Source organism: Entelurus aequoreus, linkage group LG04, assembly GCF_033978785.1.
Source record: "Entelurus aequoreus isolate RoL-2023_Sb linkage group LG04, RoL_Eaeq_v1.1, whole genome shotgun sequence".
In the NCBI taxonomy this organism is placed as follows: Eukaryota; Metazoa; Chordata; class Actinopteri; order Syngnathiformes; family Syngnathidae; genus Entelurus; species Entelurus aequoreus.
Genome location: NC_084734.1, coordinates 65863053 through 65878933, shown reverse-complemented (window position 1 = coordinate 65878933; position 15881 = coordinate 65863053). Strand labels below are relative to the sequence as shown.

The 15881-nt window shown below is 41.9% G+C and overlaps 1 protein-coding gene across 3 annotated transcripts in view; it reads right to left on the bottom strand.

Moving 5' to 3' along the window:
- The window catches only part of LOC133648942 (lysophosphatidic acid receptor 4-like), a 42693-nt gene that overhangs the window by 15213 nt on the left and 11599 nt on the right, over positions 1-15881 (bottom strand). For 2 of the 3 annotated variants that reach the window (XM_062045518.1, XM_062045516.1), the window contains exons 2-3: positions 14562-14758; positions 5567-5679 (exon numbers count right to left, since the gene is read on the bottom strand). The gene's annotated coding sequence lies outside the window, so the exon portion shown is untranslated. Of the gene's footprint in view, positions 1-5566; positions 5680-14214; positions 14484-14561; positions 14759-15881 lie in introns of all 3 variants that reach the window. The other variant, XM_062045517.1, reaches the window with a different exon arrangement.

Genomic DNA, 15881 nt, shown 5'->3' with positions numbered 1-15881 from the left:
CCCCAGCCACTTCGTCCAGCTCTTCCCGGGGGATCCCGAGGCGTTCTCAGGCCAGCCGGGAGACATAGTCTTCCCAACGTGTCCTGGGTCTTCCCCGCGGCCTCCTACCGGTCGGACGTGCCCTAAACACCTCCCTAGGGAGGCGTTCGGGTGGCATCCTGACCAGATGCCCGAACCACCTCATCTGGCTCCTCTCGATGTGGAGGAGCAGCAGCTTTACTTTGAGCTCCCCCCGGATGGCAGAGCTTCTCACCCTATCTCTAAGGGAGAGCCCCGCCACCCGGCGGAGGAAACTCATTTCGGCCGCTTGTACCCGTGATCTTGTCCTTTCGGTCATAACCCAAAGCTCATGACCGTAGGTGAGGATGGGAACGTAGATCGACCGGTAAATTGAGAGCTTTGCCTTCCGGCTCAGCTCCTTCTTCACCACAACGGATCGATACAGCGTCCGCATTACTGAAGACGCCGCACCGAACCGCCTGTCGATCTCACATTCCACTTTTCCCTCACTCGTGAACAAGACTCCGAGGTACTTGAACTCCTCCACTTGGAGCAGGGTCTCCTCCGCAACCCGGAGATGGCACTCCACCCTTTTCCGGGCGAGAACCATGGACTCGGACTTGGAGGTGCTGATTCTCATCCGGGTAGCTTCACACTCAGCTGCGAACCGATCCAGTGAGAGCTGAAGATCCTGGCCAGATGAAGCCATCAGGACCACATCATCTGCAAAAAGCAGAGACCTAATCCTGCCGCTACCAAACCAGATCCCCTCAACGCCTTGACTACACCTAGAAATTCTGTCCATAAAAGTTATGAACAGAATCGGTGACAAAGGGCAGCCTTGGCGGAGTCCAACCCTCACTGGAAACGTGTCCGACTTACTGCCGGCAATGCGGACCAAACTCTGGCACTGATCATACTTTAAGAAGGGGAACCGGAGGGTGTGTTCTAACTATCGTGGGATTACACTCCTCAGCCTTCCCGGTAAGGTCTATTCAGGTGTGCTGGAGAGGAGGCTACGCCGGATAGTCAAACCTCGGACCTGTGCAATATTCATGCTGCTTAATCAGCATCTTGGTATGCCACACCTGTGGGGTGGGATGGATTATCTTGGCAAAGAAGAAGTGCTCACTAACACAGATTTAGACAGATTTGAGAGGAATAGGTCTTTCGTGTATATAGTAAAAGTTTTAGATCTTTGAGTTCAACTCATGAAAAATGGGAGCACAAAAGTGTTGCGTTTATATTTTTGTTCTGTATACATATATACATACATACGTGCACACATAGGTACTTACGCACATACATACGCTCCCACATTCATACACAAATATATTACATACACACACACGGTACATACATCCACACGCACATTCAATGTACAAACATACATATACACATACTGTACATACACAAGCACATTTGCATACATACACTAGGTCATATAATCACATTTCATCAAACATATCAACATTGGGGAAACTGGGTAAAACACGGCACACTGATACAGCTTAACCTATTTTACTATAACAATCTACAAGTTTAATATAGTTTGCTTCTCTTTCTTTTCCTCCATTTATCTGCTTTATTTTCATTAAATATATGTATTGTTGCATTTAAAACAATTGTTTTGTTGATAATAGAGGTAACTATTATTATTCATCATGTTGGTATTTCTACTGCTCCATTTGTAGTGCAATAATGTTCATAGTCATTTCTATGTTAATATTTACTTCAATTGTTTCTTTGCTATAATTTTTCATATCAAATTTGTACATATGATATTTGCTGATGTTCTGTTGTTGTTTCTTTGCTATCAGGTTTGCACATGTTTTAGTGCACGCAAACATTTAGTAAATCAGGCCCTATATCTCATATGTGTAAAATGTATGATTTCGTACAGGACCAACGTATGTTCAATGTGATTCCGACTGGGCTACAGATTACATGCAAGCCTTATGACAAGTCAGCTGATAATAGAAGTGGAGAACGAGAGGACTTTGCTTAAACAAAGAGCAATTGGTGGCCAAATGTCTGCAATCCAAAGAGATGGATATGGATGTCAACAACTTTGAAACACGCATTCCACTGTCTGGGACCGGCAGGAACAACAACACACCTGTCATCATCATGAAGTTCACCAACAGAAAAACAAGGTAATACTGCTGAAACGGAGAAGCAAGTTGAAAGGAATAAACGTCGACATCGGTGACAATCTGACGAATCACCAAGACAGCATGTGACTCAAGGAAACAGGAGGTAATTCAAGAACAGAATCAAGTGGCGGGCTGTGCGTTTCCCACCTAGGCCTTCAGTGATGTCCGACTTCAACGATTACCTCTTTAAATACCATCATTTATGTCACCACATGACCATTGTTGGATAAATACTATACAGAAACACATTTACGCACTACTGTGCATTGGGACGGCGTGGCGTAGTGGGTAGAGCAACCGTGCCAGAAACCTGAGGGTTGCAGGTTCGCTCCCCGCCTCTTACCATTTAAAAAATCGCTGCCGTTGTGTCCTTGGGCAGGACACTTCACCCTTTGCCCCCGGTGCCACTCACACCGGTGAAATGAATGATGAATGAATGGTAGGTGGTGGTCGGAGGGGCCGTAGGCGCAAACTGGCAGCCTCGCTTCCGTCAGTCTACCCCAGGACAGCTGTGGCTACAAATGTAGCTTACCACCACCAGGTGTGAATGAATGATGGGTTCCCACTTCTCTGCGAGCGCTTTGAGTATCTAACAATAGAAAAAGCGCGATATAAATCTAATCCATTATTATTATTATTAAACACCTCAACAGTGTACAAAACGGGCTAGCAGAGAAAATCAAGATAAGCTCGTAGTCGGTTTACTTCCTGCTGTAGTAAAATGCAACTTGTGATTGGATACTCACTTTAGAATGACAAGTGAGTATCCAATCGCAGTCTTGTTAACGTCAGGCCACCTGGATAGGCTACTGTCAACAACTTGTGATCTGATTGGCTATCCCAACTGTCTATCAACTCTATGCGTTCTTAAATTCACCCGCTAACGGCCTCGGGTGTGGCTCTGCTGATCTGCATAGCACCGGCACGGCTCAAACCAGTGAATATTCAATCACAGGACACGTAAATGTCACGTTCAACATGAGGCCAACGAGAAGGCCTTACTAACAACAACTTGTGATCTGATTGGCTATGGCAATTATCTATCAACTGTGTGTACCTGTTCACTTACAGTGCACAGACGCCCGCATTGTTGATTCTGAAGGCCCTGGGCAGATTTCGTACAGCATGGCAACATAAGCTAGCTGAATTCCGATTGGCTAAAAACTCTAACCTAAAAACAACAGCACTGGAAGGAGCATAATAGGACATGAAGAGAACATGAATACTTTTAGATATTTAGGGAAAGTAAATAAAACAATACTTTTATCTTTAATTATGATCATGATTTCTGGTTATGTTAGGCCAGCAGAGAAGGCCTTGCTGGGCCTGACGGCACACCACTGGCAGAATATACATCAAATTAAACAAAGGACCAAAGGAAACCAAAATACAGGACGTAAGAAACTGGACAAAATCAATAATCATCAATAAGCAACGATAACCAATACTTATAACCAAAACTTTTATCTTTATTTTAACATATTTTTCCTTCCTTTTTTTTTAATAATACACACATTGTCATTTTCCAACAATGGCTTTCTTTACACACAAAGTGAACAAAATCCAAACGACAAAGCGTAAGCAAACGGAATTTGTACTGTCTTGTGCGACATCACACTTCCAATATGGCAGCTTCACTACATTGCAGATTGTATAATTTTTTAAGTCCCATCTTAAAACTCATTTGTATACTCTAGCCTTTAAATAGACCCCCTTTTTAGACCAGTTGATCTGCCGTTTCTTTTCTTTTCTCCTCTGCCCCCTCTCCCTTGTGGAGGGGGGTGGGGGGGGGGGCACAGGTCCGGTGGCCACGGATGAAGTGCTGGCTGTCCAGAGTCGGGACCCGGGGTGGACCGCTCGCCTGTGCATCGGTTGGGAACATCTCTGCGCTGCTGACCCGTCTCCGCTCGAGATGGTCTCCTGCTGGCCCCACTATGGACTGGACTCTCACTATTATGTTAGATCCACTATGGACTGGACTTTCACAATATTATGTCAGACCCACTCGACGTCCATTACATCCGGTCTCCCCTATAGGGGCAGGGGGTCACCCACATATGCGGTCTTCTCCAAGGTTTCTCATAGTCATTCACATCGACGTCCCATTGGGGTTGTGAGTTTTTCCTTGCCCTTATGTGGGCTCTGTACCGCGGATGTTGTTGTGGCTTGTGCAGCCCTTTGAGACACTTGAGATTTAGGGCTATATAAATAAACATTGATTGATGATTGATTGATTTTTCAAACATTTTCTACATATTTTGACCTAAATTAGATGTTAGATTAAGTCCTATTTATGTCTTACATGTATAAAATTGCAGTATTTGTCTTATTTTACATTATGTTGTGGCGATTGATACAGATGATCACCAAGTGAAACTTTATTTTCTGGGTTAAGGTTGACAATGCTAGAAACTACTACTATCTGAGAACAACTTTTTTGATCTTGAACACCTCCACATTGAGACTTTCACACTAGCGATGTCAAAAGACCACAGGGGGACATACGTCTGCTATCAACACTGGTATCAGTTTTCAGAGACTGTCCGGGCTATGCTAAGTGGAGATGAACTTTGTTAATTCACTTCATCTTCAACAACATCAACTCAACATGACATTGCTGAGCCTTTGGCGTGAGCAATGTGGAATGACGATTTGGAACACGCAATGCTAATGACATGGAATGCTAACATTACCGCTAATGTTCACAGCTGTGACTGGGAAGTTGACCGAGCTTTGACAGAACGCACGCCTGTGGTTTCAGCACCCGAAAGCCCAGTTCTAACTTTCCCTGTCGTGGCCGTGTTGCAGTGGCCGGGTGACGCTAGGAGGATCCTTTGGGCGACCGGTGATTACTGAAATCTACAGTAAAATGCAGTCAGGGCAACTATATGGGGTGAAACAAGTGTAAAGGTGATTATATGGGTGTTATTTCGTATGTTACATTTTTAAAAAAATCTTATTTAGAATATTTTTTTGCACTAACTATGCAAATATTTGATTTATGAATAACAATACTACTTGCAGAATTGTGTTTACCATGATCAGCACTGGAACCAATTAGCAGAGATAACTGAGTTGAATGAATGAATTGGCAGTAATATATGTGGCGATAGTATAGCATTAAATACATTTTGGTTTCTTCCTACTCCTTTTTAGACATGTTGACTAGTACAAATGTGATGTTTCTTAAATGAATTTCTTAAGCACATCTGAGACAGATACATCAACGCTTTATAGATATTGGCTCGGTTGATATTATGTGTTTACCATTTCCTGGTTGTGGTCTTGTAATACACCACATCAACTGTAACTTTTTTTTATTGTTTAGTTTAAAAGCCCGAATCGACCACAATGTGGCATGGAAAAACAATAAAATATTTAGTCAAAAAGTAGAAAAAGTTGAGACTCACAGTGATGAATGGATGATCTCCTCTTACTGCGGCTGATGTTTGTCAATGTCAACAAACACGTTAAAACGCCATACTTCTTCACTTCTCACTGGGGTGGCTTCCGTCTGCAAATCCTCAAGAACAGAGAAAAAGAGCTTGTTTGGTTGTCAATTTTCAAACAAGTTTTATTTTTATTTTTTTTAAGTTCTTCTTCCTCCTGGACGGCTGGGCGACCTCTTTGCTGTTTGTGGTCAACAGCACAGCTCAGCTTTGTGTGCGCGTGCACGTGTGCGTGCCAGAGAGCGGAGGACTCCACAGGAAAGCACACAATAGCACCTCAACCAGGCTTGCAGGGGGGGGAGGAGAAATAACGGGATGGTGGCCAAGCTCACTGTGTTGTTTAAGTGCACAATAACACTTTTATTGCATACGTGAACCCCAAGCATGTACTTGCAAGCCATTATTACATAAATAAGGGAATGCTGGGAGTCACACCAATCTTCTGAACATGTACACTAATGCTTTTATGTCTCTTAAATACAATGTAGCCTTTGATTTACACTCAACAAAAGAACAGGCAGTGTGTGATTACATATTGTACATAAGTAAAGTGATCTAGCGTGTTATTTTGAATAAATAAACAAAGCCTTTTCTTCTTGGATCCCGTAAGCCAGGGGTGTCCAAACTTTTTCCACTGAGGGCCGCACACTGAAAAATCAAAGCAAGCGGGGGCCATTTTGATATTTTTTTATTCTAAAAACCAATACAATATATGTATAAAAAATATACATTAAGGCCTCCACTCAGGCTTGATCCCGGGGACCCCAAAGGGTTTTGGTCCAAAAAATATTTAAAATGTGTCATTATTCAGTATTATTATCTCTAGATCAACATTAGGTCTATCTGTCAATATAACGTTTTTAAAGATTTAAGTCGTATGCTCTTTTTGTCAAAGAAAACCCTGTTTTTTTCCTGGAAAAAACACAAAATATGCAATATTTTCACCCAATAACATTTTTAAGAGGAATATTTCAGATTATATAATAATTGGAGCCTTAAAAAGGTCAATAACTCATAACACCATTGATTTTAATTCATTATTATTTTTTGAGCAATGACACTTAAAAACAAATCACAAAAAGATTATTGGGGAACCAAAAGGGTCCTACTCATTAAAGTGTTAAAAAATAAATTATACATTTTTTTACTGTTTACTTTTAACACAATAATCTCGGGATCAACTTCAGATCTATCCGTCAATTATACATTGAATTGTTGTTTGTTCGTTTTAGGCGCTTCTTTAAAAAAAAAAAAAAAAAAGCTACATTTTTTATATGGCAAACAAAATATGCAACATTTTCCCCAAAAAATATCTCAAAGTGCAGTATTTAATGTGACGTAATTGGAGCCTTGGATGGGTCAATAATTCATAACATTGATTTTGATTCATTATTATTTTTTAAAGAAAGAACCAGCCCGCATGGCAGCTTTGTGTTATTAGAGTAAACATTGCAACATTTTCTTGTTACATTTCACCTGTTTGGTCTTTCATACCACTTTTTATGTTTTTAATTTTTTTAATCGTATTTTAAAATGGGCCATTAAAAAATGACCTGTACTTTGGACATCCCTGCCGTAAGCAAACAGATTTTTAAAGTTAAGTTAAAGTAAGTTAAAGTACCAAAGATTGTCACAAACACTAGGTGTGGTGAAATGTGTCTTCTGCATTTGACCCATCCCCTTGTTCACCCCCTGGGAGGTGAGGGGAGCAGTGAGCAGCAGCTGTGGCCACACCCAGGAATACTTTTTTGGTGATTTAACCCCCAATTTCAACCCTTGATGCTGAGTGCCAAGCAGGGAGGTAATGGTCCCATTTTTATAGTCTTTGGTATGACTCGGCCGGGGTTTGCACTCACGACTCAGGGCAGACACTCTAACCACAAGGCCACTGAGCAGATACAAATATTTATAAAAAGTAATCCTCTGGATTTAAAGTGGATTTATTATACAAAACCAACTTTTATAAGATATTGGCACCTGTTTTAGAGTATTTTGGATCTGCATAAGTCACACAAATTTGAAATCACACCATGGAGTTATTGCAAAGATATTTAGAAAACAATATTGCATTTCTTTATACTTCTTTCAAACGGTCCGTTTGGAATTTGCCAGGTGTATGACATTATTCCAATTTGTGACGTCAGCGGATATATTCATACATGGTAGAGAGTAGACAGCTACAAAAGTCAGCCATTTTTATTTTACGTAGCAGCATTTGTAGTGCGCACAACAACAAGATGAGCAAAAATGCTCTGTTATTGGTTATATTAACCAACACAGGTCACGACACACACCTCCAGTCTCATCTGAAGAATTAACAAAGGGCCTGACTAACTTTTAAGTTTTGCAGCAATGTGCTTTCAAGTGGAAAGAAGAATCTCTCCGTGTGTGTCAACCATTTTGAAGATCACTGCTTATATATTTTTAATGGTGAAGTTGGTGCCTACTATTTTTGGAAATGGAAAAGACAACGAAACAGTAAACTATAACAGGAGATTGGCAATGTGTCAATGATACAATAAATATATTTACTTGATTTGTGGTTTAGCTTGTAGCTTAGCCTTCTAACGTTGGACAACAGCATCACCAACCTCCAGCAATATAGAGAATGATTTTCCTAAAAATGGCAATGGAGGATTAGGTTATACTGTATAATACCTAAAAAAAAAAAAAAAACTGTATAATACGTTATTACGTTAGCGATGTTTCTCGTATCGTAGCTTGTAACCTTAGCCAATTGTTGACAAGCTACAAACTACAGTTATGGCTATGAAGGTTCATTTAGCATGAAGGAAAACAGGGGAATTATTTGCATCTAACGACTTTGACTCTCAGAATACGGTAGCTTGATTTCAGAGGCAGCCAAAAAGTGGCTTGAAGATAGGTCTTTACAGACACATCTATGCAAAATGTTGACCAAAGAACCATCATTACATGTTATGTAGACTATAAGGAGGTGTTTTAAATGTAGAACAAAATAATCATAATATAACCCCTTTAAGGCCTGTTTGATGTGCTGTTAATGTGTTAAATAAATATTAATATTTGTGATTAACAAATTGTTTTATATCATTCATTATTAGTATTCATTTGTATTTTTCTTAAAATATATAATATTTATTTGTATTATTATTATGTGTATTATCTATTTTTTCATATAATTTATACACAATATTATTATTATTTGAGAATGTTTGGACCTGTTAAACTGTAAGTACTCTAGATAATATATAATTATCGACTATGATTAAAATCAGGATTAAGATTCCTGTGTTAAGATTTGAGTGGGCCCGGGCCCCACTGTGGTAGAAAAGTTTGACTCCAAGGTCCAGAAGGTTAAGAACCACTGCTGTAACACATCCCACTTTTTGTATGATTTGGTTTTCACCAAAATCTTGCCCCAGTCTTTGTATACCGTCTTGGTTAACGTACAGCCAAACATTGCAAGAAACAAACTAGTCCGTTTGCCCACGTTTCATTCCGCATGATACAGTTCTCAAACAAAGAATAAAGATGATGAGAAACATCAAATTCAAGGAGGAACAAAGTACAAAGGGCCCTCTCACCTACCCTGTGCTCTCTACGCTCATTGCCAACAACAATCTGAAAGACGCAACTTCCCCAGGACCATGTGACTTGTGGATGATTCCAATTTTATCAAAGGGAGCATTGTGTTAAGGGTAACAAGCCTGAGTGAAAAATTTTGATTTTAAGTAGAGGTGTCCCAATCTGATATTAATATTGATTATCGATCTGATAGCAACAACAAGAAGTATCAGACTATATCAGCTTGCATCTAAATTTGCCAATAGAAGCTCTGATACAAGAAGTCCTGCAGCACATTTACTTGCGCAGATCTCGACAGTCAATTCACGTCTAAATGTCCTTCAATAAGCACGCATGGTTGGTCTTTTTCTTGTATTTTAGTAATGCCATTTACAAAAGGTAAATATGGTGGGTTAATATAGGCTACTGGTAGCTCACAGCTACACAACAGCCAAGCACACACTAGCACACAAGCTAGACTTACGTAGTAAGTGTCCTTAGTTGAACAATATTGCAAACTAAAACGAAACATTTGTCAATATAAACAAGTATAAAATAATTACAGTTGCAAATTACTTACAGATATAAGGTCTCATAGACAGAAGCAAAATAGAAAGTGTCCAGTAACAAACGTGTCTGCATCGTTCAACTTCCTGCATCACGAGCTTAACGCAATGAGCTATTGTGGCCGCTAGGTGTCACAAAGACAACTACCACTGCACTTTATTTTAACCTTATAGTTTGAATAACAGTGATTTATACGGTTATATTTCATGGGAAGGCAAAAGTGTATTTGCTATTTTTGTGCTGTACTCAGTTTATTTTGAACTTTGCACTTTTTTAGAGTGCATCTTTTGTTTTTAAACTATGCTTTGGGGTCCTATTTAAATGATTACATATGCAATCACATCAATGTGATGAACACTTTGCCTCTTTAAAAAAGTATTTTTTAGTTTTAAATTGTATTTCCTGGGGCTGAAATGTCACCTATTGGGTGGAATGGACTGTATACTCATGTACCACCCTTACATTGTTGTTAATAATAGTACTATTTTGACTGATCAAAGTCCTGCTGGTTCATTGTTCCTAAACAATTTTCATGTCATTACTGACAAAAAAAGTTATTTTTATCCAGCTGAAAGGGTGGTGTTGGACTGGTTCCCATTGTGTTCAGGCTGGCATTGGGCTGTTTGTGTGAGTTTGAGTGTGTGTGCATGAGCGTTGTGTGTGTGCGACAAAGAAAAAGAGACACTTGACAGAGGGGAAATGGTTTCAGGGGTAGCGTCTGGACACACCACAATAGCAGCGGGGAGGACAGGATATCCTGCTTACTGCATAAGCTCAAGTCACGCACACATGCACGTACTAATAAAGTGCATTGCGCACCATCAGAAGCTCAACACCTCCATTGTTGGACTTGACTCGATTGTGCCTTATGAGTCACGCGGTCTATAAAAGTGTCTTTGGAGATGTTTCATAACCGCCACCATGGAACTTGATTAGAATTGTGTCAGCGAGTTTTTGTTCCATAAACACCTATTCTAGAAAAATGTGTGGTCAACGTGTAAAAACATATGCAGAAACAAAGTATTATAATTTTTTTAATGTTCCATTTGTCGGTGTTGTCTTTGCATTTAATTTGCTGCCAGATTAGACGGTGCAAACTGACGTTCACGTTGACACTGATTATGTTTAAATGCACTGGGCGGTGGTTCTAGCTAATGTCATGTGTTGAAATGTCAAGATTGAATGAATGCTTTGACATGAAGGCTTTAATTCGATTGGGCTACACCATCGACCCCCCACCCCTCCCCTTCACACAAGCACTCTCCCCATCTATCTCTGTGTTTGGTAACGGTAACCAAGCTCTGCTGCCCCGACCACGGCTTTGTGAGTCACACTAACAAGAACAAAGGCCCTATTACATTACCCTCCTCAGTACCCTCCCTCAGTCTCCCCTCTTCTCCGACCCCCGTGTCCTGCCCTCCTTTAATGCAATGATGAGTGTACTTCCTTTACTTTTTCTCTCATTCATGTGCTCCAGGAGGCTTTGGGAGCAGCTCCATCGTGCCATACATACCTCTGCCCTGACAACAGGAGCAGACAAAGGCAGCGAGGCAGTACAACACAGGAGACTTGTGCTTTACAGGCTTTATGGACTGATGTTAACATGACTGCAAAATAGGGTTTCTTGAGTTTTGTGTTAGGTAAGCATCCACAGTCCAAATCTGATCCTCGTTCTCTGCCTGCAGACTCGGATCAATGCTGACTGAGGAAATGCAGACAAGCGTTTTTCAAGACCGAACGGGAGGTGCTTGTTTACCCCACAGCGCTGATAGCTGAAGCATGAACACCCATGGGTGAGCGCTTATCTTCCAGACTGAGACGCTGACCTGACTGACCCCAGGTTGTGCAGACAGTGACATAACAGGCCAATGCATAGGAACGTAACAGCAATATAAAAACCTCAGCTCAGTCCATCGCCTCCCATTGAGGAAAAAACCAACACAACTTGTGTAGATCATTTACTTCATTTTGAAGAATTGTATTAAAAAGAAAATGTATTTTGCTCTTTTGTGTCCCAACACAACTACTTTAAAAAGGTTAAATGTGTCTTCTTTATATCTATGGCAGGGTAGTTTTTAGCAATTTTACATACTTTATGCATTACATACTAACCCTAACCCATTAATTTCACCTTAAAAACGGGTTTCCTTTATTCAGTACAACCTCCATCTCAACTTAAATTATGACATAGTATATTTGATAGTAGGGTTATATGTTAGGTTCTGTTAAACACGTGAAGCCCAAATGCAGAGGCCTACCGTAAATACCATCGTCTTTAACTATCACCAATTAACAAAAAGGGTACAAAACGTATTTCCCAAGTAAACTAATAGAGATGGCACAGAAGAATAAGTACCATGAAAGTAAGCAATGTCAAAAGACAAAAACAACCTAAATAGAGAAGTCAGGCTGGAAGTGAGCTGAAACAGTACCAATGCAGGGTAGATGCCGGAGTAAAGAGATGTCAGCACAGGAAAACCGTGAAGCTGATGCCCAAAAGCAGCGGAAGGTTGTGTCGTCTGCAAGGGAGAAAAAACTGGTATCTCCAAGCTGCAAGCCCTCAACTTAAGAGGCTGATGTGGCAATTAGCCTTGGGTGTGTCCCCCTGAGAACATCTAGGCCAGGGAGAGAGAAAGGAGAACACAGGGCTGTACAAGGCAGGGGTTGATATCACGTTCCAAAGCATGTGGTCCAATACACCGGGGTTGTAGATTCTTAAAGACAGTATGGACGAGAGCCAAACTTCTGACCACCTTGTATTCCGGTGCCACAGAACAGTGACAATTTACAAGACGTTGGTTGTGCTCCAAGGTGGGTACCAGGGCTGCACTATTGTTGCTCCAGGCAAGACAGGCACGGCGGTGATGGGCAGAGACTGATGGAAACGCTGATTCTGACTCCAGTGATGGGAAGGCGGGAGGCTGGTACCCAAATGCTGTTTTAAATGGAGAAGTGCCAGTGGCAGAGCTGACAGTGCTGAGTGTTATGTGCATACTCAATCCATGACAAGACAGTAGACCAGGAGGCAGGATGCTGATAGCACACACAGTGGATGGATGACTTTGGATTCTAATTGGCCCGCTCTGTCTGACCGTTGGATTGGGGATGGTAAAAGAAAGGCTGGCTGTTGCCCACAGAGCTTTGCAGAATGCCTTCCACACTGCCAAGGGAAATTGTGGGCCCCTATCTGAGAATGTCCATGGGAATACCAGGAGGTCTACTGTCTGGAGAGCAGAAGGCAGCTTCGGAAGTGCCACAAAGTGAGCCATCTTGGAAAAACGGTCTACCAAGGTGAGGATAACCGCGTTGCCGTTGGACGGAGGAAGTCCCGTTACAAAGTCCAAAGCAACATGGGACCCAGGCCTAGAGGGGATGGGGAGCGGGCGCAGAAGCCCTGTCTTGATGGAATAACTGGCTCCGAGCACAGACTGAGCAGGTTGATACGAACTCCCTCACATCCTTCCGCAACAAAAGCCACCAGAACCGCTGAGCAAGTCAGAATAATCTAAGGGTTCCTGGTTCGAATCCTCCGGGATGGGGAGCAGACGCAGAGGCCCTGTCTTGATGGAATAACTGGCTCCGAGCACACTGAGCAGGTTGATACGAACTCCCTGATATCATTCCGCAACAAAAGCCACCAGAACCGCTGAGCAAGTCAGAATGACCTGAGGGTTCCTGGTTCGAATCCTCCGTCTTCCGCCATTTTAGTCATGTCCATTGGGACGGCGTGGCGAAGTTGGTAGAGTGGCCGTGCCAGCAATCGGAGGGTTGCTGGTTACTGGGGTTCAATCCCCACCTTCTACCATCCTAGTCAAGTCCGTTGTGTCCTTGGGCAAGACACTTCACCCTTGCTCCTGATGGGTGCTGGTTAGTGCCTTGCATGGCAGCTCCCGCTATCAGTGTGTGAATGTGTGTGTGAATGGGTGATTGTGGAAATACTGTCAAAGCGCTTTGAGTACCCTGAAGGTAGAAAAGCGCTATACAAGTATAACCCATTTATCATTTATTTATCATTGTGTCCTTAAGCAAAACACTTCACCCTTGCTCCTGATGGGTCGTGGTTAGGGCCTTGCATGGCCGCTCCCACCATCTGTGTGTGAATGGGTGAATGTGGAAATGGTGTCAAAGCGCTTTGAGTACCATAAAGGTAGAAAAGTGTTATACAAGTATAATCCATGTACCATTTAATATGGTACGGGTAACAACCGGGGGGAAGGCAATCCTTGAACAATGAGCCCAGGACATGTCAGAACGAAGCCTCAGGATGACAAAAAGTTGGCCAGCGGGACAGTTTGCAGGTGCTCTTGAGTGTTCTTGAGTGCCTCGACCACCTGTCTCTCCACGTCTCACTGGTGGGCGCCAATGTTTCAAGATTGGGGAATAATAGTATCTTGTGGGGTGTCCTCAAAGGGGGAAGAGTAAAACTTGGACAGGGCATCGAGCTTGCCATTTTGGGAGCCTGCTTGGAAAGTTAGAGAAATTAAACCTGAACCCACCTTGCCTGTCTAGGGTTAAGTCTCTTGAAAGCATGCAGATACGCCAGGTTCTTCTAGACTGTGTGTACCACAAAAGGATGCTTCTAAAACAATGTGCAGAACGAGAGGGAATTATGAAAACATTTGTGGATTTGTGGTGGTTACCAGACAAGCAGAGCGAAAGGAGGTGTGTCTGCAACGTAATGCCAGCCAGATGTTTTCCATCAAGGAAGTGAACTACCTCATAGTTACCTCCGATACAGGTATTGCTTGACTCTGAACGAAAGATTCTTCCACAAAACAATCAGCAGCACCCGAGTCAACCAGAGCAGAACTGACAGTGTTCATATTAGACCAGGAAAGCGTACCTGGGAGCTGCATGAAGCTGGCCGACAAGTCAGTCGCAGATGCCACCGGAAGAGTGCCGTGTCACTCGGGAGCGGTGGTTGTCAGGGCGCGGGGGACAACGAGAGATGGAATGTCCCGCATTTTCCACAGTAGAGGCAGATGCGCAATCGCCGCCGACGACTCCTCTCAGACGGCTGCCCAGACGTGGCGGTCACGTCTAGGAAGGGCGAGAGAAAAAGACAAGAGCAACCAGGCTATGTGAAAAAACACAACATGTGACAGTTATATGTTAATATAGGATTTCTTTGATACCGATACCCATATTTATCGGTACTCGTATATACTTATATTACTTGTATACCTCTTAAAATATTGTACATATATACAATAAGTAATTTGGGACAAATATTGCTTTTAGTCAAATTTTCAGTCTATTTGCTAAAGTGAACCTTCCCCTACTTCAGCAGTGTCAAACTCATTTTAGCTTAGGGAGAAATGGAAGAAAATCTATTTCCAAGTGGGCCGGAATGGTAAAATAATGGCATGATAACTTCAAAATAAAGACAACTCCAGGTTGTTTTCTTTGTTTTACATTGCCGAAAAATAGAACAAGCACATTCTGAAAACGTACAAATCACAAATAATCCTATGGACAAAACACTTCAAGTTTGTTAAAAAGTCTGAGGAAGTTGGTGCAGTTTCAAAAACAATGAGCTTAGACTTTGTCTCAGTGTATTTACAAAGCCAGGATTAAACTTTAAGTCACAGTCTTTCTGGGATTGAACAAAAAACAATATGTGAACTCTTCTCGGTATCAAATACCTACTTTGTCATGTTCAGAAACGGAGGTAAAAAGTATTCAAAAGGGTTAGGTTTTCTCGTTTTTGACAGAGACATTATGGGGGAGTAAGGGTGCCAAATAACTATATGTTCGAAGCAGAAGACATAAAACGGCAGGTTTTAAGTTTCATTTGGGTCGAGGGAGAGGAGCCGCAGTTAGTCCTACCAGATTGCCATTGTGACATCCAGTGGACACATTTAGAACAGCAGTTTCTTTTATAAAAAAAATAAAAAAAATGCAGCTCATCTGACACCCTTGCTCTCCATACACCCTTAAACATTTAGCTCTCAACTAGAGGCAAGTAGGTATTACCGGTTGTCTTAACTACAATAGTTACTTAAATGAAAAATAACGAATCATTTGTCCAGAATCTTATCGGTCCTCCAGTAGTGACCCGGCACCAAAATATATGACTTCTCGATACACATCTTTATTTAACAATGGAGGGTCGTCAGGGCCAGCAAGGCCTAAACAATATCAGAAGCACTGACCTACATGT